The sequence below is a fragment of the Myiozetetes cayanensis genome, unplaced genomic scaffold (assembly GCF_022539395.1).
Source record: "Myiozetetes cayanensis isolate MyiCay16 unplaced genomic scaffold, myiCay2020 scf14, whole genome shotgun sequence".
Lineage (NCBI taxonomy): Eukaryota > Metazoa > Chordata > Aves > Passeriformes > Tyrannidae > Myiozetetes > Myiozetetes cayanensis.
This window is the reverse complement of record NW_026087048.1, coordinates 2,109,014-2,133,848: the sequence shown is the minus strand read 5'-3', so window position 1 is coordinate 2,133,848 and position 24,835 is coordinate 2,109,014. Positions and strand designations below refer to the sequence as shown.

The 24,835-nt window shown below is 46.4% G+C and overlaps 1 protein-coding gene across 11 annotated transcripts in view; it reads left to right on the top strand.

Moving 5' to 3' along the window:
- Positions 1–16,084: 16,084 nt before the first annotated feature.
- Positions 16,085–24,835, top strand: part of HERC1 (HECT and RLD domain containing E3 ubiquitin protein ligase family member 1) — an 88,531-nt gene continuing 79,780 nt past the window's right edge. For all 11 annotated transcript variants that reach the window (XM_050309129.1, XM_050309135.1, XM_050309134.1 and 8 more), the window contains exon 1: positions 16,085–16,164. The gene's annotated coding sequence lies outside the window, so the exon portion shown is untranslated. The remainder of the gene's footprint in view (positions 16,165–24,835) is intronic.

Sequence of the window (24,835 nt, the reverse complement as noted above, 5' to 3'; positions counted from 1 at the left end):
CAAACTGTACTTGCACTCAGCTTTTTCATCTCAAGGACCACTGGCTGTTTATTTCTTTACAAAGTCACTCTGGGAGAATTCCAGATGTCCAGTGTGTTTGTTTGGAAAATCAAGAGGCTACAGCTGCTAGAGATGGGACTGAGAACTTTTTCCCATCGCTGCTGGTGAACACAACATTTATTCTTTTTTAAGGCTTTGGCTCCACTGAGTAAAGCCAAACCTAATGGGCTGGTCAGAGGGGTGTCACTTCTGAGGGGTTCAGGTCACAGAAAGTTCCACGGGCCAGAGGAGGGTGTGGGGCAATCCAGGCTGTTTGACCACTGGGTGTCATGCCTGGCCCACCTGTCTTGGGCCACAGGTGCCTGTGAAAGGAGTTTATGTGCAGGGTTAGGGGCAGACCCAGCAAGGTGTTCTCACACCCCTCGATGTTTGCTGTTGGAAAACTCTCCTGTTAACAAAAGAGGGCAGTAAAAGTCTCTCCTGTCACCTGAAATGAAAACACAGCAGTGCCTGAGGGTGACAAAAATGGCAGTGCTGCCTGCAAGTTTGGGGGGTGACCTTCGGTGCCTTTGGGGACAGGCCCTTCCCCACCAAATCTGCATGGACAGCCTGCAATGCCTCAGCTCCAAGCAATTTCTGTAATTAAAATTAATTAAAGTGCTTACAGCCTGCTGTGATCTGGAGTGCCTGTCTGTCTCCCTCCCCTTGTTGCCGATGTTCCTGCTCATGTCCGAGGGGATGCCTGATCTTTAATAAACTGCAGGAGCTTTGGAAGCCCCTGGCAGAGCAATTTTAATTTGGGAGACACAGCTGAATTTCCAAAAGGAAGGTGGCTGACCTGTCCTAGTTAGTGCTTTTGCTGACATTGGAGCTCCTTAGAAACCGTGCTGAAAATCAGAGGGCTGAGTTTTGGAGGTTGCTGATGGCTGTGCAGGGCTCGGGTGAGTGGGTCATTGTAGGTAGCTTTGTCTGGAGTGGTGATTCTCAGGGTGGCACCTTCTTTGCCCCCTAAGAGGATATAAAATGGCCAGAACGTTGAAGGGGAAGCAGCTGATGAGGCATTACTGACCTGCAAGGTGTTATTTATCTGCTGGTGGCACACAGACCCTCTCCTGGGGCTGTGAGGGATGCAAAGGTTCCTTCTCTTTCTGTCACCACTTCTGCAAGACATAGCCTGGGAGAGACACCCTGAGTGATAAAACCCTTATCGCTCCAGAGGGCACTGACAGGAGCCTTCCAGCTCTGGGGCTTTCATTTCCAGCAGATAACAGGACTTTGGGGGAATCCTTTGGGCTGCAGGAGGGCGACTGAACAGTCCCCACCTGGCTTGGGCTGCTCTTGGCTCTGCACCCGCATATCAGGGAACTCCTGGGAAAAGAATTGGATTCTTTCCCACTCCCTAGTGCAGGAATCAGGGAAAATCCCTCCTCTGAGGCTGTGGCAAACAAAGTTTCCTCAGGGAAAAGGTTGTGTTGTGTGGGACCTTCCAGAGCAGGTAGTCTGAGATCTCTGCTCGTGGCTCCTGCTTGAGCATCCAGCGAGCTCGGTGAGGCTCTCCTGGCAAGCTGGGAGAACCCAGGGCCCTAAATGACTGTAAATCAATCTGATTCCAGCTCCCTCCACTGCTCTTGGGCAACACAGATGGTACTGAGTGAGTAAATACACCTCACCTCATCACCCTACAATGACACCTGTAATAGAAGGGTTAACTTTGTTCATAAAATCTTACGTGTATGAGGGAATAAGGAACTTTTGTTATAATTCAACAAGATAAGTTTCATGGACATCCTGTTAATCAAGCAAGTATCAGTAAAAATAATTGCAGACATCTTGCTAAGCAAACAAGTATCAGTATCAGTAAAATTTACAACTGATAAGAAACTGCACCTTTCATCTCTGACAAATACCAGATGACCACTTAAGAATGAGCTACAAACTCAAGCCTCAACGCAGCCGCATTAAAACCTTGGGACTTGGAAATGTATAAAAAGGAACATTTACTACATTTTGGTGTGTGCTTCGGCAGGGCACTTGCCCTCCAGGCCACCCAGCGCTGTTTTGCTTTATTATCGCTTGCTTAATAAATTTATCAATGTTTAATTGGAATGGAGTTGTCTAAATTCTTATACTAACTTATAACAACACCTGTGCCAAGGCCTCAGAGTGGGTTCTGAGAGGTGCTTCCCTGCTGAATCTCAGCACCTGAATTTAAGGCTCATAAAGCAGTTGACAGGATTAACCAACTCTAAAAGCTGTTAGGGAGTTTAACTAAGCTGTTGCAGAGTAAATAATATTAAGAGGGAGCTGAAATCTTCTTTCTCTTGGCCTTGGTTACTACCAGTGTCTTTCTCAGCCTGCTTTAAAACTAATTAAACCTACCCAGTGTAGGTTGGGTGCAGTAATTAAGGAAAATACATCATCTGCTTGGGAACCAAAATGTGCAAATTGCTCAGTTTAGAGGAAAAAAAAAAAAAATGGAAAAAAAGACAAAGCTTAGGAGCAATTAGGAGTGTCATGCTGGGTCTGCTCATTTTGTTCCAGGGAGTGATAGAGAACCTGCTCCACAGGCATGACATTGGATTTGTGCTTCTGTGTGGTCTCTGGGCCAAACACACCTTCAGCTTGCTGGAATTCCTCAGAACACAGAGCACACTCCTCCTCCTCCAAAGAAATGGAAACTCTGTTTAGAAATAGAGCAAAAGGAACTTCCAGCTTTCTTATGGGAACTGAGAACCAGTTAAAAAGGCAGTTTGCTGTGTTGAATCAACACTAGAGTTCATTTATTCTCAAGTCAAGATGTTTTATTTGGTAACAGGGGGAAGCTAAGAATGTTTAAATGCTCCTTCACACAGTTGGTTTTTTTTTTCCTTCAGTCTTTTATGCTTTTCCTGTGTTTGCAGCAGCTTTACTTTTCCAACTGCCTGGAAAAACAGGGCACAAAAATTACATGGAAGTTTTCTTAAAAAAAAAAAAACCAACATGAAAAGTTATAAAATATGATGTAGTTTTCAAATCCATTTTTATGCAGCTGCTTTTAATCAAGCTTTCACAATGTTTATGTCCAGTAAATTTATCCTGTGCTTAATATCTGTGTGCAGCTTCTGCCAGCCAAGGGGAAGGTCCCGTTGGTGTCTTGGTATCGTTCTAATTCCACCAAGCAAAGATTTTTTTTCTCTCCTTACCACTTTCCTTTCTAATGACTGGTGAATTTTGGCAGTGCTGTGTTGAGCATCACGACTCGAGCCAGACCTGTGGTTTGCACCCAACCACTCGTTAATTCCTGAGTGCCTTGGGAGTGACACCCTGTTTACTTTTGGATTTTGCTCGGTGAAAATGTAAATAGGGCTGTGATTTTAAGGGCAGTGGCTTCAGACAGAGCATGTGCAGGGCTGTAAAATGTTTTAGTCAATATTAGCAGAATAGAGGCATCACGCAGTGGAGATGGATCTGGTCCTCAAATGGCTTAGCCAATTAAACCCCAAAACAAACCAGTAAATTTTTTACAGTATTCTGTTTAAAATCCCATGGCTGTCACCAGGGTGTCTGAGCAGCTTCCAGTCAGGGACAGCTTTCATAATGGTGGGAAATGTCCTCTAAGGTTTGGCAAAAAACTCAACTGGGCTTTTTTTTTTTTTAATCACTTGGACTCTTGCTCAGAAAAAAATCACTGATGTTCATTCATGAAGAGACTTCGATTCACACTTATTTTTAAATCTCAGCTTAAAATCTTCTTAGCTTCTTGCTCACTGCAACTCCAGAAGAATTAAGCACCTGACAGAGCCGAGATGCAGAATTCAGTGCCGTGGGGAGCTGCTGGAGGTCGGCCAGGTGGTGGTTTTTGTTCTCTGATTTAATATCCCCCAACATGAAGTGACCCGTGTGTTTGGAGGTGTCCCATCCACAGCAATGAGGGGCTGCAGCCCGGGTGTCCTGCAGGGATGGCTGGGGGTGGGGCTGGCAGGATTCCCATCCCGGTAATTGCTTTGAGCACTCCTGGGCTGTGCCCTGCTGCTCCAGGGGGATGCAGTGTGTGTCCTCAGCTCCTGCTCCCGCGTCACATTCCTATGGAATCCCCTGTGCAGCACAGCCTGGCTCCTCACGCTGCAAACCCACTATTTTCAGATAAAGAGGCATGTCTAGAATCGAGTTAAAAGCCTGACCCCGAGCTCTCTGAAGGAGGAGGTCACACATCTACTCCAGATGCTGTTCTGAAGGAGCTCTGCCCTCTGCTCTGCCCTATCCCTGTGTTTAGATCTGAGCATTCCTGGCTGCCCCTGCAAAGCCTGCAAACCCTTCTCAGTGCCTCCTTCAGAGAGGGAGCTGTGCTCTGGCTGGGCTCTTTCCATGCTGCACACTTTGTCTTGCCTCAGTTCAGGCCTGGCTGTTGATCCTGGGGCAGGTTAGAGCAGCCAGGAACGGGAGGATCGCTGGTTTTTAGCTTCAAATGTCCCCCACCAGTGCCTGGAAAGATGGGACAGGTGGGTTCCATCCCTCCTGCCCTCTCTTATTTCACTGTTTTGCCTTATTGTGTCCCTGCCCCGTGTGTCGATGGCCCAACCTCTGCTCCAGCGCTCAGCCCTGCCACACCTTCATCCCAGTTATTCCCTAACTGTTCCTAGGGCATGGATCATGAGATAAACCCAAAGGCTGGGTGTGTGCAGGGCATGTCCTGGCACAGGGGGTGCTGGGAAGCATCACTGGTAGGTCCCCACTGTGCCACAGGAGTTACCAATAATGGATAAAGAGCAGCCAGGGTTGATGTGTATTATGTGTTAAAGGAGCTTCATTTTTGCCCTCTGGGACTACACTTGTGCTTTTGGGAAGGCTTGGTGTAGGTGTTCTCTCTCTATCACTAATCATGCCGGTGTATTTATAAAAATGTTCCACTTTGTATCTTGTCCTTTGGAATCTGGAGGCAAGAGCCAGGAATGTTTCTTCTTTCCCAGTCACATTCTCCCTTTTTGTTGATACATCACTCTGGGGCTTCAGATGGGGTTGTTGGGAGGTGGCAGCAGTTTTTGTGTAGGCTTGTGATTGTTCCTGTGCAGCTGTGTCTGCAGTGATGGTGCTCCCAAAATCCAGCAGCAGCAGTGTAGGAATAGTCTGAGCAGGATTTTCCTCTGTTGGTGACAGCATTCTCAATCCCTATGTCCTAATTGCTTTCCTGCAAATTCTGCTTCTGAGTGACCTTCCTGGAGTGTTGGTTCCCAGTTTCCACAGTAGCATTTCAGCTTTTGTTTCAAGGAGGACACCCTGGTATGAAGCGTGCAAACACAACTGGAAGGGTTGTCCTTATTGATTTACCTGCCTTGCTGCTTTTGGTTTAATTGGGTCATGAGTGTTGCATCAATTCTAAACTCTGGCCAGGGTAAATAACTTTTTTTTTTTCCTAGTCTTCAGTCATGAACTTTAAAAATCATCCTTCCAGCAGCACTTGAGCAATAATACTAATTTGTTTTGCTTTATTCAACTGCTGCGTGAAAGGGTGACACCAGTTTTGATTTTAATTCCTTTGGCCTTTGGTGCACATTTCTTAAGGCACCCCTTACAGAAGATGGAGCCCAGGACACTTCTTGGAGTGACATCTCCAAGTGTTAAAACAGCTTGTCCTCTGTTGTGCATGGTTATGCATCCCACAGAAAGCTTGTGGTGGGCAAGGCAGAGTGGGGGCACTGAAAATGCTGCAGCCAAAATGAAAGGCCAAACTAACTCCCCCCTGTGCTCTGCCACGGTCCCTGTTGCACCCCAGTCGATGCTGGGGCCTCTCTCTGCTCGAGGTGAACAAGAACCAGCACTAAACTGGGACAGGTTGCCCTCTGGAGCAGCTGGATCGCGGTGTTCCCTCCGTGCCAGGCCCAAACAGGAGGTGTCCCCCCAGGCCAGGCTGGGCTGGTGTGTGCTCTGAGCACAGGCCAAGTGGAATAAAGGGCATTTGCAGGCTGGTGGCCTGGCAGGGCAGGGCAGGGGGGCTGGGCCACACGCTGGGACAGGAGACAGACAGGTGGGCAGATAGAGAGGGGAGCAGGGCACTGACTGAGGAGGAGCTGGGAGGGGTGGGGGATGGTGGGGCAATAAATGTTAGTGGAGGTGTAGGAGGTGGCAGTGGGTGTCCTGAGGCATTGTCCAGGCACCACATCCTGGTACCTCCTAACACAGCAGGAATTGTTGTTTCTGTGACACCCCAGGGCACCAGAAAGAGATGCCCACTGTCACTGCCAGGGCACTGTGCTGACACGAGCCACGCTGGCACTGTGGTGTCACACGAGGGGGTTCAGTTCCACACTTGCACTTGGTTCCTCTCCCCAGTGCCCAGCACGGGGGAACCTCCCTCTGAAACGGGAATGGGAGAGCAGGACCCCAAAGGATCTCAAAGCTCCCTCAGAGGCTGCCACCCCAGCATCAAACTGCACATCCCTGTGCTGGACCCGTCCTGGGACAGCAGGGAGGGTGAACTCACTGGGGGCTTCAGCTGCAACCACACAACTGACTGTGAATTTCTAAGCTCACTCAGAAAATGCTCCTTTCAGAATTTTTCTGTTGGTTTTTTTGGTGCTTTTTTCAGCCTTTTCATGTTGCTTTTTCAGTCATTCTGGCTGATTATTCAAGTATGTGGTGGAAGAAAATCTTTAATCAGAACTATGTTATTGTGTTTCTTTTGTTTTCTTCGTGCTGTAAACTGCTCAGTATCTGTGATTGCTGATCTGCAGCACAGAGAGGGATATATTTTAAAAAATAAGATAAATCTTCAGAGTAATTAGATGAAGTCACCCAGCACAGGATGCCTTTGTAAAAAGCCTGATCAAATCTGCTGAGTCACAACATCATTTCAACACATGAAATTGCCCTTTTAGCTGATTCCTTTCACAGGAAAAAGGTGATTTTGAATATTTCCCACTTCACTGAACCCGTTTAGCTTAACTGGAGGTTATGGATTCTTCCATGCACTTCATGGACCATTGTCCTCTGTCATTCCCACTTACCCTGCACATCCAAGCTGTGGCAAAACCAGCCTCTCACTACTAAGCTGGGAAAGTGTTTAATGACATTTTTAATGAACACAGAGCTCATTAGTTTAAAAAAAGAAAAAATCCCATATAAATACATCACTAAATGTAGCTGTTTAATATTTGTGCTCCCTCGTCAGCCTTTCCATGGATAAATGACAACACGTTATGGTTGTTTATCAATTAACACTAAAGGATGTTTATTCAACTGTTGCAGCTACTCTGTAGCTTTAGTCTATTTTTTTTTTCAAGGACAAAAAAAACTTGGGATGAGATCCAGCATTGTATGACTACCATAAGACCTTATTTAATTATATCCTGGGCAGGTGGGCACTGCTGGAGCTTTGTGCAGGCTCAGGAGGTTCATTTCTATCTGTAATAATCCTTCCTTGCTGAAGTTTGGAGGGGGCTGCAGAGTGTAAAATACATTCTGTGCTTAACTTCATAACACACTGAACAAAACTGTTCACAGCAATTAGAGGCTGCCCTTTGCTTGGCACCCAGAAACCAAGAACTGATGAGGTTTCTTGAATATTCATTTTATTAATTTTAATTAAAGTATTTCAGAAATAGAGACATGAGAGAGAGAAATTTGAAACACAGAGAAATGAAAAGGAGGAGAATTTATTAAAAAATATTCTGGGGAGTGTCTTGTGTTCCCTTGTGTGTCCCAAGGTAATGGTGTTCAGGGCTCTGAAATAGGTAGATCTGAGGTTTGGGTGAGTTTACTGCCAACTGCCTTCCTCTGGTACGATTTCAGAGCTGTTATTTTGTGAATATTTCTGTTGTGTTTGTTATAAAAAATGGCAATTGGAGTTTGCAGCACTGAGCTGTCCCAGTCTGAGTGGCAATGAAAACTGGTGCCAGAGCAGAGTCCTCCAGGGGGAGGGCTGGAAAACTCCCAAACATTTCTCCAGGGGACAGAGCTTAAGGGCAACTCCAGCTTCCACGTGGTGTGTTGTGCTGTTGGGACAGCGGAGGAACAGCTTTGAGAGTGACATTTTCTAGGGAAATGTCATTTTGTGGAAAGTTATGCTGAATCTTCTCAGAAAACGGGTTGAGGGGAGTTTGGGGCTTTTTTGTGAGTTCTTGGACTTTATAAAAAAAACAAACCATAAACCACCACCACCACCAAAATCAACCCACAAAAAAATCACATTCCATATTCCTGTGAGTTGCTTTATGCACAGTTTTTATTTATTAGCAGTTTGATAACATTCCAGCTACAGGAATGGTGTCCCTGAGGTTCAGGCAGGGATGACTTCCACGCCCTGCTGACCGTGCAGGCACCCCCAGGAGGTGTTGGTGGGTGTTCTGTTGGTTGAACAGGGTGTCCTTTGCAGCCCTTCCTGTGCAGTGTCTGATTCTAGCGCTGAGTGGGGCTTTGGTGGATTTTTGGGGGTGAGTGTTGTTAGTAAGTGAAGTTACAAAGAGCCACGTGCCTGTAACCAACGGTGCAAACCCAGGAGATGGAAATGTGTGCCTCTGTCCCCTGGCAGTGGATTTACCAGCACAGACAGGCTGGGAGGGACACAATCACCCACTAACCAGCAGAGCTGGACTGGTCTTTTACCACCTTGTTAATTGACTGGAAGGTTTATTGGTGTTTTTAGCTCATCTCTTATCTGGGTGATTCAGGGCTCGGTCACCTCCAGCAAAGAGGAGATGTCTGTTGGTGTCTCTGTGACTCTGGCAAGTCCAGGACCTCAGGGCACATCCCCACCCAGACACGGGTGGGCAGCAGCTCTGGGGTTAAACCCTGCTGGTGTGGGGACTGGACTCTGCTTCCTGAGACTCCACTACAGCTCTGGAAAAGCTGCTTCGTGTGTCCAGGCTCAGATTTTCACGTCTCTGACTGAGGATGTTGCCAGAGCTCCAAGAGAGAGGTTTCTCTCCCGTGTCAGTTTGGGAAGGGACCTTCATTCTCCCTCGGGAGGGGGCCCGTCCTTGGCCCAGCAGCAGTGATGGGTTGTGGTGGAAGCGGCCCAAGAAGTGAAGTGGGACAGGAAAAAGCAATGCTTGAACTTTACCCACCTCTGTCTAAACAGGCCAGTCTGAGCAGGGCTTTCCCTGGACCAGGAGAACATGAGGGAACGGGCTGAGCTGGAACACAACCTGTGCTGCACGCCCTGGGGGGAGGTAACTCTGCTATTTGTGCCTTGTGTTCTCCCCATGGCAGGGAAAGAGGATTCCTTTCGAAAAGTAGTGTGAGATCTTGAAGTGGAAGGTGTGGGAGGGTGTTATTTGTGTTGTGGTGCTGGCTGGAAAAAAAAAACCAACTGAGTGCAAGAACAAACGGGGTGAGAGGAAGTGGGAAAACAATGGGAAAAGAAAAACTGCTTTTGGCCTTACAGAGTGGTCATTGATTCATGAAAGCAGAAGGATAATTCCTCATTGTACAGCTTGCAGACAACAGTTAGAATATTCACTTCCTGCTAAAGACTAGAAAAATATCAATGAACTGACAGAAGCCAAAGAAAAGTCAGTTAAAAAAACAGCAGTAAGGGGACATGAGGAATAACTAATAGGAAAAGAGGGGGGAAAATAGTGAATGGATGGATAGAGTGACATAATGTGAGAGTTGTAAAAGATGATAAGCTCAGAGAAAAATGAATTGCTTTTGTAGCTCAAGTTCAGAATGAGGAATTCTCAGACAGAAATAGAGTTGTGGGGTTTTTTCGCCTAAAAAGATTGTTGTGGAAAGTCATTTTTTATCCGAGGAATTATGTAGATAAAATGGAAAAAGTAACTCTTCTTAAGAATGCCAAACTGTGGTTCAGAATATGCTGCACAGACAAGAATTACAGTATCTTTTAGGCCTTCAGGCTTCATGTGGCACAATCACCTGAGGACTGTGTGTAATCATGGCCTCTGAATGTTGTAAGTCTGGACAACAGCTTTTACTGGGTTTTTTTGCATTTGTATTCTGCAAAGAAAAACTAAACAATCACAACTTTTCCCCAGATTTAGTATTTATTGATGGCTTTCGTAAAATTAATTATGTGTTCTGATTTAAGAATTAAATGCCTCTTGCTGAAAGACATCATGCACAGCGTCTTGCATGGAGCAGTTGTGCTGAAGGATAGTAATATTTTGCATTTGTGCAAAAGGATGAGAGGAATTAGAAAGCAAGTTCTACATCTAACTAGGGGCATGTGCCTATTTCAGAGAGGAATAAATGGGAAGAGGACTTAGTGAGAAAAATGGAAGCCCTCTGGATGAATTGTTCTGTGTCTTTTCTCCTTAAGAACACAGAGACTGGGTCAGTGCTGTGCTGATGGCTGCACAGACTTTGATCTTTCTGCTGTAAATTTGTCACCTCTCTTGGATTCCATTGGAGCAAACCAGGACACCGGTGCTTGCTGGGAACAGCTCAGCTGTTATTTTGCTCCTGAGCCCGGTTTCATGTGATGCAACTCCTCGTACACATTAACCTGGAAATGCTGTGGGCGCTGCTTTTTGGGGCAGCTGGGAGGGACTGCTCTGGGCTGTGTGTACAGGCACACATCTCCTGCGTGCTGGCTTTGGCAGGGACAGCCCCCGTGTCCTGCCAGCACCAACCTTCTGTTTGCTGCTGCTCCAGGGCCGGGGCAGAGGGTGACCCCTCCACCTGGGACACACAGGGACAGCCAGCCTCGTCTGTGTGCACCTCCCTGCCCCTGCAGGGACACACAGGGGATGGCACAGCTCCCTGCTGCCTTTCACCTGCTCCTGTCCAAAGGTCTTGCTCAGGGAGCAGGAAAAAGAAGAGGAAGGGGGAGCAGCTGGGACAGGGACTCTTCCCATGGGATAAGGGGATAGGAAGTGGGGACACACAGCAGGGGTTTTTAAAGGAAAGCAGAGCACCAAACCTCTGTCCTAAGGCCCTAGAGGTGTTGTGAACCCTGCTAAAGGCAGAGCTGGGGAGTGGCAATCCTGTGCGTGGGACTTTGACCACGGGCCATTTTCATTTGTTGTTTCACTCTCTGCAGTACCTTTATGCATGCAGTTATTGCTTATCTTTGTGCACACAGCTATTGCTGTGACATAAAATATTTTAGCTGCTCTTTGGCTGTGCTCTGGATGCTGCCACACTGAGCTAAGGAGAATTACTGTTCCTTTTGAAGTTCTGATAACCTGCCTGCTCCACGTGCCCAAAATGTTTCATACCCATGCATAGATTAGTTTGGAACTAGTCTTGTGTGTGAATTTAGTTGTTGCTTAGTTGTTTACACATAATCCTTTTATTTTCCCCTGCGTATTCTCATTCGCTGTCTTCCAGTGCAAACCCCTCTTGTTTCCCATGTGCTTTTCCCGGTTGTTCTCTGGAATGTTTCCTGGAGTAAAATAGCTGGAAGATGTTACCAGCCAGTTAAAGAGGACTGGCCCGGCAGAACAGGAGTGTAGGAAGATGAAATTCAGGACTGACACAGATCCATGTATTTCAGTGCCTCCACACTTGGCATCTCACCATGCAATAGCAGCTTCCCTCACACACCTTGGATCCCCAGGAGAAGAGGAGTGTTGTGATGAGTAAGATGCAGCACACAGAGGTGAATGGTATTTATAGCCCAGCTCAAAATAATTTTTCCAGACGCTTCCTAGGTTGGTGTGGGCTGGCTTTGGTCGTGTTTGCCTCCTCCCCACCTGATCAGGGACCGACACAGCTCCTTTCCTCATCTCTTAATTGGCAAACTTGCTTCTCCAAAACCTCTCTCTTTTGCCTCGTGCAAATTGTGCACTCACTGGCCGTGAGAAGAGCCCTGCCTTGGAATGAGCCCTCACAGAGGCAGGAGCGTTTCAAGACAATCAAAATCCCAATTTTTACTGGGCTGAGTCTGCAATACAAAACTCCTCAGGTATTTCTGAACACCGAGAGCAGCACTTACTTGGGCAAATCTGGTCCTGGGCTGGTTAAGAAGTGCCCAGGCAGGTCACTGTAATTTTAATAACCCTCAGGAGTGACAAAGCTTTGCCCACACAGCCCTAACTGCAAGATAGGGTCACAAGTAACAATTTGGTGTCTTGTATCCAATCAAGGGGCTTTTGTTCAGTCCCTTTTGTTGCTGATTTGGGATCTTTCTTTTCTTTCCTGTTGACCCCTTATTAACTGGTGGCACAGGAATACCCAGTGTCCATTATTCTAATTGTTGTCCCATTTCTGTATAAAATGATTTCTGAGTCACATCCAAAGCCATATAGACTCCTTTCATTGCCATGACAACAGCAAGGCATGCCAATGTTAGCAGTGTCTGCTGGAAAAAAAAAAAGGCAGTAAAAGCGAAAAACAGTTAATTGAGGTATTTCACGCCTAAATCCCATTTTCTGTAATGATCCAAAATTATCCTGCATTGTGGAAAAGTAGTTAAGAACAAGCCCTAGATAAATAGCACGGCCTCATGCTGAACGTTGAGTCTTGTCCTAGGCACTGCAGTACAAAAAAAGATCTTACAAAAATAGGGAGGGTGGAATTGGTCACAGCCCTGGTGTCATGTTTGGATCAGGAGAGGATGAAGAGTTAAATGTGGTTGCTAAAAATAAAGGATAACCACTAACAGCTTTAGAAAAAGGGTTCATCTTAAATTGCAGGTTGTTCTTTCATTATCGTACCTTCATCTTCATTGCCTGAGTACATCTGATGTGATTACATAACAATACATTTTAAACTAATAAATAATGCAGCAACTCATGTAAAATAATAGGAAATCATTGATGTAAAATAGGTCTTGCAGAGCTGAATGTTAGGAGAAATCTGCCTTAGCCCAAGTGAAGCTGAGAAAGAGGAGAGCCAGAGGGTGGGACTTGATGGGTGTGCAGTCATCAGGGAGGATTATTTGTGTTTTAAGGGAGGTGAGAGCACAGAGATAACAGAGGTACCATCTACAGCCTCCTTTCCTTGAAACCTGCATGATCCTGTGGCTTTCTCCTGGCCTCCCTCCATGCTTTGAAGCCGAGATGGAGCCTGTTTTGGAAATAGAATTGAGCATGAATGTCCTGCAGTCAGGGCCGTTACCTGCTGAACTCCTGACATTTGTGGGGTTTGAAGTCCTCTGCTTATGCCTGTGGAGGAGGGGAGAGGAGGGATGGTGCTGCCCACTGGAAAGCTGTGCTTCAGGTATTATCCCTGGGCTGGCCCATAAAACTCTTCCCAACTTTTTTTGTTGTTTTCACCCTGCTAATGCACTGCTGCAGGGCTAATCTGTCCTCTGATGTGTCCTCAGGGTGCCCAAACGAGTTTCAGGAGCCCCTGCACGTTCCAAAGGATGGGAGTGCTGCGTTTTCATTTAATGGCAGCTGACTCTCCAATGAGGTGACTGATTTCTGGTGACAGCCACAGGTGTTGTCACAGCAAATGTAACTCTGGTTCCCCTTATGTTATAGCCTTGTTTTTAGACCCACTGGTACTCCTGTAGGTTAGAATGCTGTTGGCTTCCTCTGGGTTCTCATGAATTTTGACAGTACTTGCCAGCTTAGGGAGATGGAACAAACCTCCCCAATCTGCATCACTTGCCATCCTGGCTTTTATTTGAGCTGGGGAGGTCCTGACTGCCAGGTGGGTGTTGGTGCAGACAGCACCTCAGGCAGTGGGGCTCCAACCTGATGGAGAAACTGGGCAAGTCCCTTGACTTCTAGATGCTGAGACTTACCAGAGATTGTGGTTAATATCAAATATTAGCAGTTGTTATCTAATAAACAAGCTTGATAACCTAAATAGCAGCATCACTTAAATACTGGGATCAGTGAGCCTGTGGAAACAGCTCTCCCCCTGCAGCCAGGCAAAGGGGAAGGTGGCAATCCTGGGCTCTCAGTACTGCGGGGTGATTGATGGGCTAAACAAACCAAGAAAACCTTGTGGGTTTATGAACTTCATATCTAAGTGTGCATAGCTGAAATCATTAAATATCTGCAAAGCTGAGAAATTCCTTGAGAACCGGACACCACTTGGCTGCTGGTGGAGCCTGCAAGCCATAAAAGCTGCAGTCAGTGATAAGGGTTGTCTTCATGTCGTGGTTAATGGGAGTGTGTGGGTGTGGGGCACGTGACCATGTACAGGAGCACTGCTACAGCCCACTGTCTGCTTATTCTGCTTTCCCTTCTGCACTGAATGTATTTTCATGTATCTGTTGAATTTTTTAGGTTTATTCTGCCGTATTTTAAATACTCTAAGAATGCTTTAAAATGCGTTTATCGTTTACCCCATTTTTGGTGATGTTTGTTTGCACGGTGGTCTCATCAGCAAAGAAGCTGCTCGTTCACATTAGAGTTTTATTATGGTTTTAGACAAAAGACTAGGGGTACAAAACTAGAAAAAAATGCTAGAACTTGTTGAACAAAAATGGGCTGTCTTGACCATTACTCTGGGGTATATTACATGGGTAAATTGCTAACAGTGACTTTTTTTTCTCATCCTGTGTTTTTTAGCTTGGTTGGGTCGAAGACTTTTCAAAGCCAAGGCATTTGGGTTTTATTCTGCTGCAAGAAATGATGAATCCATGAGTAGCCTTTTAGGGAAGGAGATGCCTCAGGAAGGAAAGGCACATCAGTAATGTGTCCCCAAATACTGCAGGGCCTTCTGTGGGTCAGGGCATTTTTTCACTATGATGGATTTTTTTCCTTTCTTGTATTCCTCCAGTCCCTTTTTGAGTCCAGGTAAACTTTTACTACGTTTTGTCCTGTGCCAAGGTGTTCTACAGCTTAATTATATGTGAATGAAGAAATGATTGCTCTTTTGCTTGTCCTGAGTTTGGTAGTTCCACCTGTTACCCTCTAGCTCTTCTATAGGAAGAGGCAGTAAACAATTATTCCCTGTTCACCAATCTTTGTTAAACTTGCATTACGTTCCTACCTTCAGCTGATGTACCCAAACATATGCACTCACTCCTCACACAGAAGTTTTCCTCTTGCTTTTTGCCAGTTTTGCCCTTTATTTAATCATTAATAAAGTGCACTGATTCAGTCATGGCACCCCTGCTGCTGTAGGGCTGTAACCAATTCCCGTGGGTATAACTGAGATCCCTCAGTGTTTTGTTTCTTGTCGCTGTGGCCTCACTGATCTGGGCACGTCACTGTCACTGCCACCAGCTGAGCCTGCAGCTCCCTTCAATGGGAACTTAATTCCTATTTTAGACACAGGATGTCTGTCCCCAGTGACACTTTTACTACTTCTTGCTGTTATCCTGTTCGTTCTGTTGAAGCAAACGCTTTCTTTTAATGCGGTCCTGCTTGTGCACTGCTGTGATTCATTCTGCCTTTTCTGCACACTTTTTATCCCTGCCCACAGCATCCAGTCCTCCTCCTCTCACTGACTGTCCAACACGTCAGTTAGATCAGTATCCTCATCCAAATTCAGTGTTTGATTCCCCCGATTGGATCTTTTTAAGTGCTTTTGTGCAAAACCAGTTGTCTGCTGTCGTACTTTGAGGACACACCTGATGGTTTGGTGACGTTTCCATTCCCAGGTCTGTTCAGCTGGAGGAGACTGAGGGGAGACCTCACTGCAGTGACACCTTCGTGGGGAGGGGCAGGACTGAGCTCTGCCCTGGGGGGACCAGGGACAGGACCCAGGAATTGCCTGGAGTTGTGTCAGGGCAGGGTTAGATTGGATATTGGAAAACGGTTCTTCCCCCAGAGGGTGGTTGGCACTGAACAGGCTGCCCAGGGCAGTGGGCACAGCCCCAAGGCTGCCAGAGCTGCAGGAGGGTTTGGATGATCCTCTGGGGCTCAGGGTGGGACTGCTGGGGACGGGCCTGTGCGGGGCTGAGGGTTGGACGGGATGATCCCGGTGGGATCCGGGCCCGTTCTGTGGGATTCCACTTTGCCGGCACTCCCCGTGCGCGGCCCCGCCCCGCGCGCCTCACGGAGCCCCGCGCGCTCCCGCCTCACGGAGCCGCGCGCGCCCGCGCACGGGACGCGCCCCGCGGGCGGGGGGTGCAGCGGGCGGCGCTCTGCGAGCCGCGCGCGCTCCAGCCCCGCGAGATCTGCGCGCGCGCCCGCCCGCGTCATGTTTTGCCGGTGACACCCGGGCCGGGCGGACGCGGCCCCGCCGGGAACCCCCCCCGCGACACCCCCCGCACCGCCGGGACACCCCGCACCGCACCGGCCTCCACCGCCACCCCCGCACCGCACCGGCACCCCGCGGCACCCCGCACCGCCCCGGCCCCGCCGCTCCCGCCGCTGCCTGGTGAGCGCGCGGCCGCCGCGCCGGGGGGCGCGGGCAGGGGCGGGAGGCCTGGGCTCGGCCGGGGCCCCTCACGGCGCCCGGAGCGGGGCAGGGCCGGCCGGGAGGGCGGGCGGCGGGCAGGTGGGGCCGCGCAGGTGGCGGCGCCCTGTTGCTGAGGGGAGGGAGAGGGACGGGCGTCTCTGGCAGCGCTCGTCCCTGCGCGGGGGCTTTTTGTGCCCCCTCAGAGCGCCGTGCCCCGGCCGGGCTCCTCCGAGCCCGTGCTTCGCTCCCACAGCCTCGCGGCCGTGGCGTGGCCGTGCGTTCCCCCCGAGCTCTGGATGCATCCCTGGCTCCCTGCATCCCGCCTGGACGCGGCCGGTGCCGCAAAATCCACCGTAAGGTTTGTCACGTTGGCCTCCATCGGCTCCGGGCACGGCTGGGGGTGTTCCCCGCACCTCCCGACCTGTCAGCCCGTGCCATCGGCGCCCCGGGGCCTGCTCACTCACCCTTGCTTGCCATCCTGAAAAATTGTGTGTATGCTTTTACTCAGGGGCGGTTTATTTTGTATTCCAAAGCGACGTCCGAGCAGGTGTTTTGCTGTGATTTTTTTTTTTTTAAACTGCATGTGGTTACTTTTCTTTCGAAGTTCCTGCGTGCAAGCTGCTTTCCATGTTGTTTTTTCTTTTTTAAGGGACAGAACCCTATTGTTGTGCTCGCTCTCTCTCCCTTTCACAGCGCACATAGGAGTGGTTTAGTGCAGTTGTTGAGCATCTTCATCTTGTGCTGTCACATGTGTGAGCCGATTGTTTCCTCACGGACTGGTGAATTTGCTGTGGCTGGGCCGTGTGCTGTGTGTACAGATAGGTGTACTGGTGTCTGTACACGGGTGGGGCTGCCTCACGAGGTCCAGCAGATTTGTAGCCCAGCAGAGCGTTCTGTGCTGTTATTTCTTACCAAAACCTCAGAGCTGTGAGTTTACACCTGCTGAATTTAGAGCTCCTTCCCGGAGGCCCCGTGTATCCCACATCCCCTGTGGCTCGGGGGAGGATGTGCATCTCAGGGGTGACTCTCACAGACTGAGGGGGAAAACCTGCAAAAAAAAAAACATTTAACCTACAAAGGTGGACTGTGCACCTGCTCAGGCTGCTGCTGCTTCCCCGTGGTCCAAGAGGGGTCTGTTATTTTTGTGGGAAGGATTGAAAGCTGGGCAGTGTTGTGCTGTTGACAGAAGGGCACTGCCAGTCTCCCCTGTCCCTGCACCTGGGAGGAATTGTAGCTTTGTACACAGTGGTTGTGTCTCAGAACTGAACTCCTTGTCTCTGAGTATAAACCTGTAGCTGTTTGAGGATTTCCTCTCTGCTCTTCTGTTGTTATTTAAATACATCGTGTGTGTTTTGATCTTTGTCTGAACGTTAAGGATAAAGGTGTTTTTGTGGCTGGAAGTGTGTAAGCTGAGGGGGGAGTGGGGGTGTTGAAATGTCTTTATGGAAACTGTGCAAAGGAGGTATTTATCTAATTGTTGCTTAAGAACAGGGATGTAAAGTATTTGACTTATTTTTACCGAAGGACTGCTTGGCATAGTAAGAATATAACACAGCATTTTTTTATTTAATCCTTCAACTGAAAAAAGCTGCTCTTCTCTTATTTCAGAACTGAATTAAATGGATAGTGGTTGATGAGGGAAAGGTTTAAGTGGACTGGCTAAAGATGTCAGTTGTTCTTTGTATTTAGTTTACCAATTTCATGTAGCCATGGTCTGTCTTTCTCAAAGACAGCAGTACAGGGGTGCTCTGCATGTTTTAAAGTATCAGTGATGATGGAGTGGGACCTTTTTGTGGATGGGGAAAGCTCCATGTGGATTTGTATTTTGGTAGTACAATTAATAAATATATACATTCCAGTACTTTTGTTTAAGACACTTAATATTCCAGCCTTCCTTTCTGTTTTCAGTGTAATTATTCTTGTAATACTCATGGGGCAGAGAAGCACTTTTATCCCCCTTTTAGAAATAAGTAATGGAGACAAAAATAAGTATTTCAGGAAGACCTGGTGGAGCAGGCCTTTGATTTCTGGTCACAGGTTGTTCCAAAGTGATTGTCCTTTCAATACCACCGTCTTCATTTAGGCCCTGGACAGGGAACTTTTCTTCCTCTTGAGAGGTTTTTATCTGGCACTGCTGTTTTAGTTCGGTGTAGGGTGCAGTTCTCTTGGCTGGTTTGACCTCCTGGTGTCAGAGCCATCTCAGTGACTGCTGAGTCCTGTGTTGGCTGTGTTTCCTTCTCAGAAATACTCAAAGCTTCAAATTGCTGGCAGGTTTTGTTTTTGTCTCTGCCTGTAGCGAGTGACAGCCACGTGGAGCATCCAAATCTCGGAGGTGTTTTCTCTTTACAAAAGTATCCCTCAGAAAAGGGAGCTCTGCCTGAAATCAGTGGCAGTGCTGCTGCAGCTGCTCCCTGGGCACTGGAGTCATTTGCAGTTACCCTGGTAAATTCTGAATATGGAAAAACCCCAAAGCCCAGCCTGGAACCCAAGAACTGTGGAATTTGCCAATGCAGAGCCAGTGGAACTGTGACCTTGGAGCTGGCCAGGTGTATTCCCTGGCCTGGCCTGCCTGTTGGCATTGACCTGATGCCATCAAGTTAGTTGGGAGGAAATTCAGGTGGCTCGAGCAATCATGTTCTCTGCTGGAAGCTCGAATTAATTTGCTGCTTAAACAAGAACCTGCAGCTCGAGCCCTCCTTACCAGTAATAAAATTGGTTTGCTGTCAGGTCTGTATGGCCCAGAAATTTCATCGTCCAAATGTTTCCTTATATTTAGGAATTTATACAACAGAAGTTTCTTTTTGGGTCAGTTGTACCTGGAATACTCTGAGGCAAGGAATGTAAATGTTACCTGGAAGTGTTAACACGAAGGGGCATCCACAGCTTGCTGGGCAACCTGCTCTCGTCTCACCACCCTCTTTATTAAGTTTCTTCTTTATTTCTAATCTAAACCTGCCCATTTTCAGTGTAAACCCCTCACCTCTCATCCTGTTACCCCAGGCCCTGATAAAAGACATCTCCATCTTTCTTGTATTTCCCTTTTATATATGTATATATCTCTGTAAATACATATATCTCACAACTGCAATCCACTTTCCCACTTGCTACCTTGAAAGCTAAATGAGTGTGAATTTTGACTCCTTGTCCATATTGCAGTCCCCTGTCCACTGCTGACTTTCTCAGTCTCCAGTCAGGATTGCTGGTAAATACATCTTCAAAATGTTTGTAGTTTTTGCAAGAAAATGTCAGTGTTTCTGTGTGTTCTGGTGGTTGAAAACACCGGGACTACCCGGTGAGTAGAAGTTCAGGTGATTGTTCTCTCAGGGAAGGTGGGAGTGGTAAAACCTCACCAGGGTTTTCATCCCTTCTCCAATGCCAGATCAGGCCCCTGTCTTTACTCAGACTGTTGGAATGTTTTTGGTACATGGAGATTTCTGCTGCTCAGCTCTTTTTCTCAACTGCTGCTGCTGATTCTGGATGTGGAGAGTCTCACACTCTCAACTTTCCTTCAGTGAACTTTAATGCATCTAAAGAAGTAATGAGTTAAGTTGATTTTCAAAGTTTCTCTGCAGAATAGTAATAATTTTTATTTCTCCACTGCTTGGGCAGGCATTGCACAGCACCCAAGGGTTTACCTGGGCAAGCCATGATTAGGTTTTTATATCACTTTATTTATAAATGTAAGGGTAAATATCTTAAATTTCTCATTAACTTAAATAATAATGTTGGGAGATGGACCAAAGTGTGACCAGTTGTGACCAGTTGAAAGCATAGGGTTATAGTGATTTCAGTAGTATAGTAATGAACAGATAATAGAAAATGAATAATCCTAAATAAATAATGAAGGAAGACTGAATTTGGAAGAATACCGGTAGAACCCCAGCATGTCTCACCTAACATACAATATTTGGAAAGAGAAGTCGGCAGTTTTGCTGCAGAGCAATCCTGATTGAGCTCCCATGTTGTCAGTTTGTTCCCATATGCTGAGCAGGAGCTGACACAGGGTGGAGGGACAGTGGCCTTTGTGCTGGCTGGGGACAGATGTGGAGGAGCTGCTGCCAGTGGTTGTGAGGAGTGCAGGCCCAGCTGCTGGAGCTGCTGCTCTTGCCTCCTCTGCTGGGGTTCCTTCTGCCCCTGCTTTGTTTTGTTTCAGTTCTTGGTTAATTGGTATAATTTCTCTGCAGTGTCAGTGTTTTCTGATGTAGCATTTTTTCTTTCCCATGGCTGTTTTGTGTGGATTCCCATTCCCATCCCATCTGTCCTGACACTGTGTTCAGACTACATGTCTTTCCCAAAAAAGAACATTTGAGGGTTGTTCCCTTGCACAGTGATCTGCAGGGCTTTTTGGCACCAGTAAATTATCGAGCAAATAACTCTTTTGGGCAACATTATATCCTGTTGGTTTGAACCCTCCTGGTGTTCCCTGGCCAGGAGCAATATGAAACATCTTGCAGGTTTTGCATTCCTTGTGCAATTTATATTGTTGGCCTGTGACAAGGCAGGATTTTAATCCCTTTTATACATTCCTGGTTTCTAAATCACCTTTCAAGAAAAAAAAGCTCTAAAGGTTGTTTGGAGCCCTGATACCTGCTGCTAAAATCCTTATATATATAACCCCTTTTTATGAAGAAAGGGAAGCAAATCAGGTTGCTTTTCTTTTAGTTGCACTTTCAGGTTGTAAATAATAAAGATGGCAAAAATCTCTGCATTCTGAGAGCTGGCAACACGTGAAGCGAGGTTTTACTGGGACTTTGTGCCTCCCTTATAAAAAGTATGGAAGAGTGGAATGATAAAGACTTAAAAGGTCATGAAACAATAAAGGAACTGGGAAAATGGCAAAGGAATCTGGTCTGGATGATTCAAGGTTTTCAGTGTTCTGTGGAAAGATCTTTGGTTTAGTTGGTGCTGCAGAGGAGATATAAAATAACCAGGTTTTGTGTGTTATGGTTGTAGTAGATACAGAATAAAGGCTTTGGTTTATGGCCAAGAACGTTACATTTGAATTAACAAAATAATTTACAAGGGTTCTAAGTGCTTATGCTACAGAGCTAAAATATTGCAACTTTGAAGAGATCCCACTTGTAGAAGAGAACTGTAATACTGTCATCACAGTGAGGCAGAGAACCTGAACACACAGCATCGGGTTTTCTGGCATATTTTAAGTAAACTAACTTCTCCTATGCACGTGGAACTTCTCCTTTATCAAAAACTCATCTAAAACAACAACCCAGAAAAAAAAAGAAGTTTTTCACTAGTCAGTCTTGCTTGCAGTGAATTAATTGACTCACATTCTCAAGGAGCTGCTGGAGTTGCCTCTGCTAATGGCAGGGAGGCAGAGCTTGTGTGGTTTACCTGGGATTTTTAGGACGTGCAACGTTTACAGCTCCATGGGTGCTGCTTCTCAAGGGCTTTGCAGAAAAGAAGGCTTTCAGCTGCTTTGGTGGCAGCTCTGAAGAGCCTGAGCACTTGGCTGTGTCAGAATTACTGGGTTTGTGTGTGCTTGGTTTGTGCTGCAGTCAGAGTGAGTTAAAGAGCAGCGTGGTAAGATGTGGCTGTGCTGATTTCTGTCCTTGTTAACACCTTCAGTGTGTGTGCTGGAGGCACTGTGTGAGAAAATGTGTTTTCTCCGTGCTGGCTGAAGATACTGTGTGTCATTTAATGCATTTTTATGTGTTGGAAAATCCCCATGAGCTGTGTGAAGTCCTGCCTAAAGTCTGGTTTAAAATACATTCCCCTCGTTTGCTGTGTCCATTTGCCAGCACATTATGGAAGATCACTTTTCCTTTTTACCCCTTCTCTGGACCTTTTGCACAGGGAGGAAAGCAGAATGTTGTAAAACAACAACTGGGCAGGAAGATTGAGGTCCATAGAAGCAGTGGGAAATCACTGTTACATTTCTGAGGTGCTTGTTCAGTTTTTCCTTTCAGCAGTTGTATTTTCTTACTGAAATGATTTTTCCTGAAATAGCAGTGATTTGGCACTGAGGTAGAACCACTGTGTTGGAGATGATGCTGCCTTGCAAAAAAAAAAAAAAATATAGCAAAGGCCCTAAAATCATCTCCCTTCCCCCCATTTGGGTGGTTTCTGTCTGTTGATGAGCCAGAGTGTGTACTAAGGCCTGAAAAAGCAACTGGTGTTGTGAGGAGGCTGTGCTGTTACACTCTGCTTTTTCAAAGAGGGAGATACCGTTCCTGCCTTCCACTTTTTAAGGCTCTTTTCTACGACCTTCCTTCAAACAAAACAAAAAACCCTCTTCTTGCAGGAACTGAGAGTTACCCCTTTGGAGTTGCCTGGAGCAGTTTCCAAGATTCCCAAGTCCTGTGGCTGTGTTGGAGTTGAGCACTTCTCTTTCTAACCTGTTTAGCCCTGGTTTTTTCCCCCCTTAGTGAGTTCTTATTTTTGCATTTGAAATGATCAAAGCTGTCCCACTTACCTCAGAGTGAGAAGACCTAAAAACTTCTCTGTTTCCTGAAGCTGTAGTAAAAATCTGAAAGAAATCAGTGTGTTCTTAGCGATGTGACAGTCTGAGCCAAACAGGTGGATTGATGAGAATTCTTTAGTGCTTGCTTTGTTCCCTTTCTAGAAAAGTCTTTTCCTGTAGCTCACGTAGGAGATGGTGCAAAGTGGCTGGAAAACTTACTTTTCAGTCCCATTTTACCTTCTGTAAGGTATATATAAACACAAACCCACATTTTGAATAATTTCCCTTTGATCTTCTGATGTTTTGCAAGAATCATTCCTCTTTGGAAAAGAACTGATTGTTATTACCAAGATCATTTGTGGTTCGGGCACACGGACATGAAATACTGAGATATTTATGGTATATAATATAAATATACATCTGTATGTATAAAAACACCGAAACAGTTGTAGAGGAATACCTGGTTTTTTATATTCCCTACTCAGTTGAAGGTGTTGGTCATCCCTGCAGTCATGGAGGATGGATTTAATTGCAAGATGGAAGTTCCTCTTTCTGTTTCCGAGTTTAAATTGCTGTGGTGACAGAGGGAAGAAGGGAACAATATTTATAGTTTCTCCCTTCATAATTTATTTCTGTTTCGTGGAAATAACTTGTACATTCATCTCCAGCTTCTTTTGTCCTTGTTTGAGGTACAAGAATAATTTTTTCCCTTAGAAAACAGACAGTTTTTCTCATTAAATGTTTCACTGGCCTATTTTAATAGTGATATAAACTTAATTGAAAGCTCTTCTGCTCAACAGTCTGTTGTATTTAATGATGACTTGCAACAGGCCTTTCCCATTTTAACACATGTGATTTATTAGTTATTGTAGGCAAGCTTACACCTCAAAAATGAGTATTTCAAGTGTCTTGTCAGAATTAAATGGCACTTTCAGGCTGAATTAATTCCTGTTTAAGAATACCCAAACTCTTTAATTACACAGAATATTTTAAATTCTTTAAAGTTGTTTGCTAGGCCACTGAAGGCTCTCCCTGAAACACGACAACTTCCCTCTTTCCCCCTGTATTTGAACTCAGAAGGGAAGATGTGAAGTGTATCAATTATGTCTTGCTGACAAACATTTGCAGGCTCTTGGTTTTGTCTTTATTTTTTCTTAGCTGCAGCAAACACCCTCTAACCCAGAACTTCTTAAAAATCCTCGTGTAACTAAACAGATGAACAGAAAAACATGGATAAAGGGGCGATGAAATTGGTTGGGAACTCTCATTCTTTGTGAATCCCTGGCCGTGTGTAAATGGGTGCCAGCCATTTCATTGCTGTGATTTCTGACCAAACAAGAATTGCCTGTAATTTAATTTTCCTTGAATTTGAAGCACAGCCTTTTGCCTCTCTTTGATGCTGACAAATCATTGCAAGCTGTGAGGGATTGACCCTGACTTGAGAATCTGACAGTGGCTTGGGCAGCTTGGGTGGGTGGGTAAACAGTGGGGCAAACCACCAGCAGCACAGAAGTAGCTGCTTGGACTTCTGTGCTTGGAAACACGGCCTCTGAAACCTGGGAATGCTCCTCCAAGGGCAGGGAGATGCAGCTTTGGAAGTTGTGGGGCCACCTTTGGCTGCATTTGGAGAGATGGATTGATAAAGGAAAAAACCTTTGTCTTATAAACCCTCAGGGTTTGTAACACTGAGGGAGAATGTTCATAAGGATGTTTGCTTCTGTAATTTAAGTGTTCTCCCCTCCTCACAGCCCAGGAAAAAGCCTTCCTTGCTCATGTTCCTCAGTTTTCAAGCTTTCATTTCAAAGTTCTTTCCTCACCTTCCCTTTCACCTGGTGGAGGAGCCAAACCCAGCAGTTGTGTCCCAGTGAAGTGCTGGGTAACCCACAACTCTCCTTGTCCCTTGGCTTCCCAGTATTGCAGTGGAGGACTGATGGCCCTGAGGCTGTTCCTCAGCCCTCCTGGGACCCTGAGCTCTCCCAGAACTGAATCTTCCACCACTTGCTGATGAAACCCATTAAGCTGAGTAAGAAACACTCCAATTCTTCTGTCCAGGTCGTGTTTCTGAGGAATGAACCCGACCTTTTGTCATGCCCTGGGGTTTTGCTGAAGGTCCTTGGATGCCTTATCTTTGCTTCCTTTGGTGCTGCTCCTTTCCTCCTGCTGTAACAAAGTTTCCTTGGCTGCACTTAATCCATGTTTTCACTTATTAACTGTGCTCCTGAATGGTTT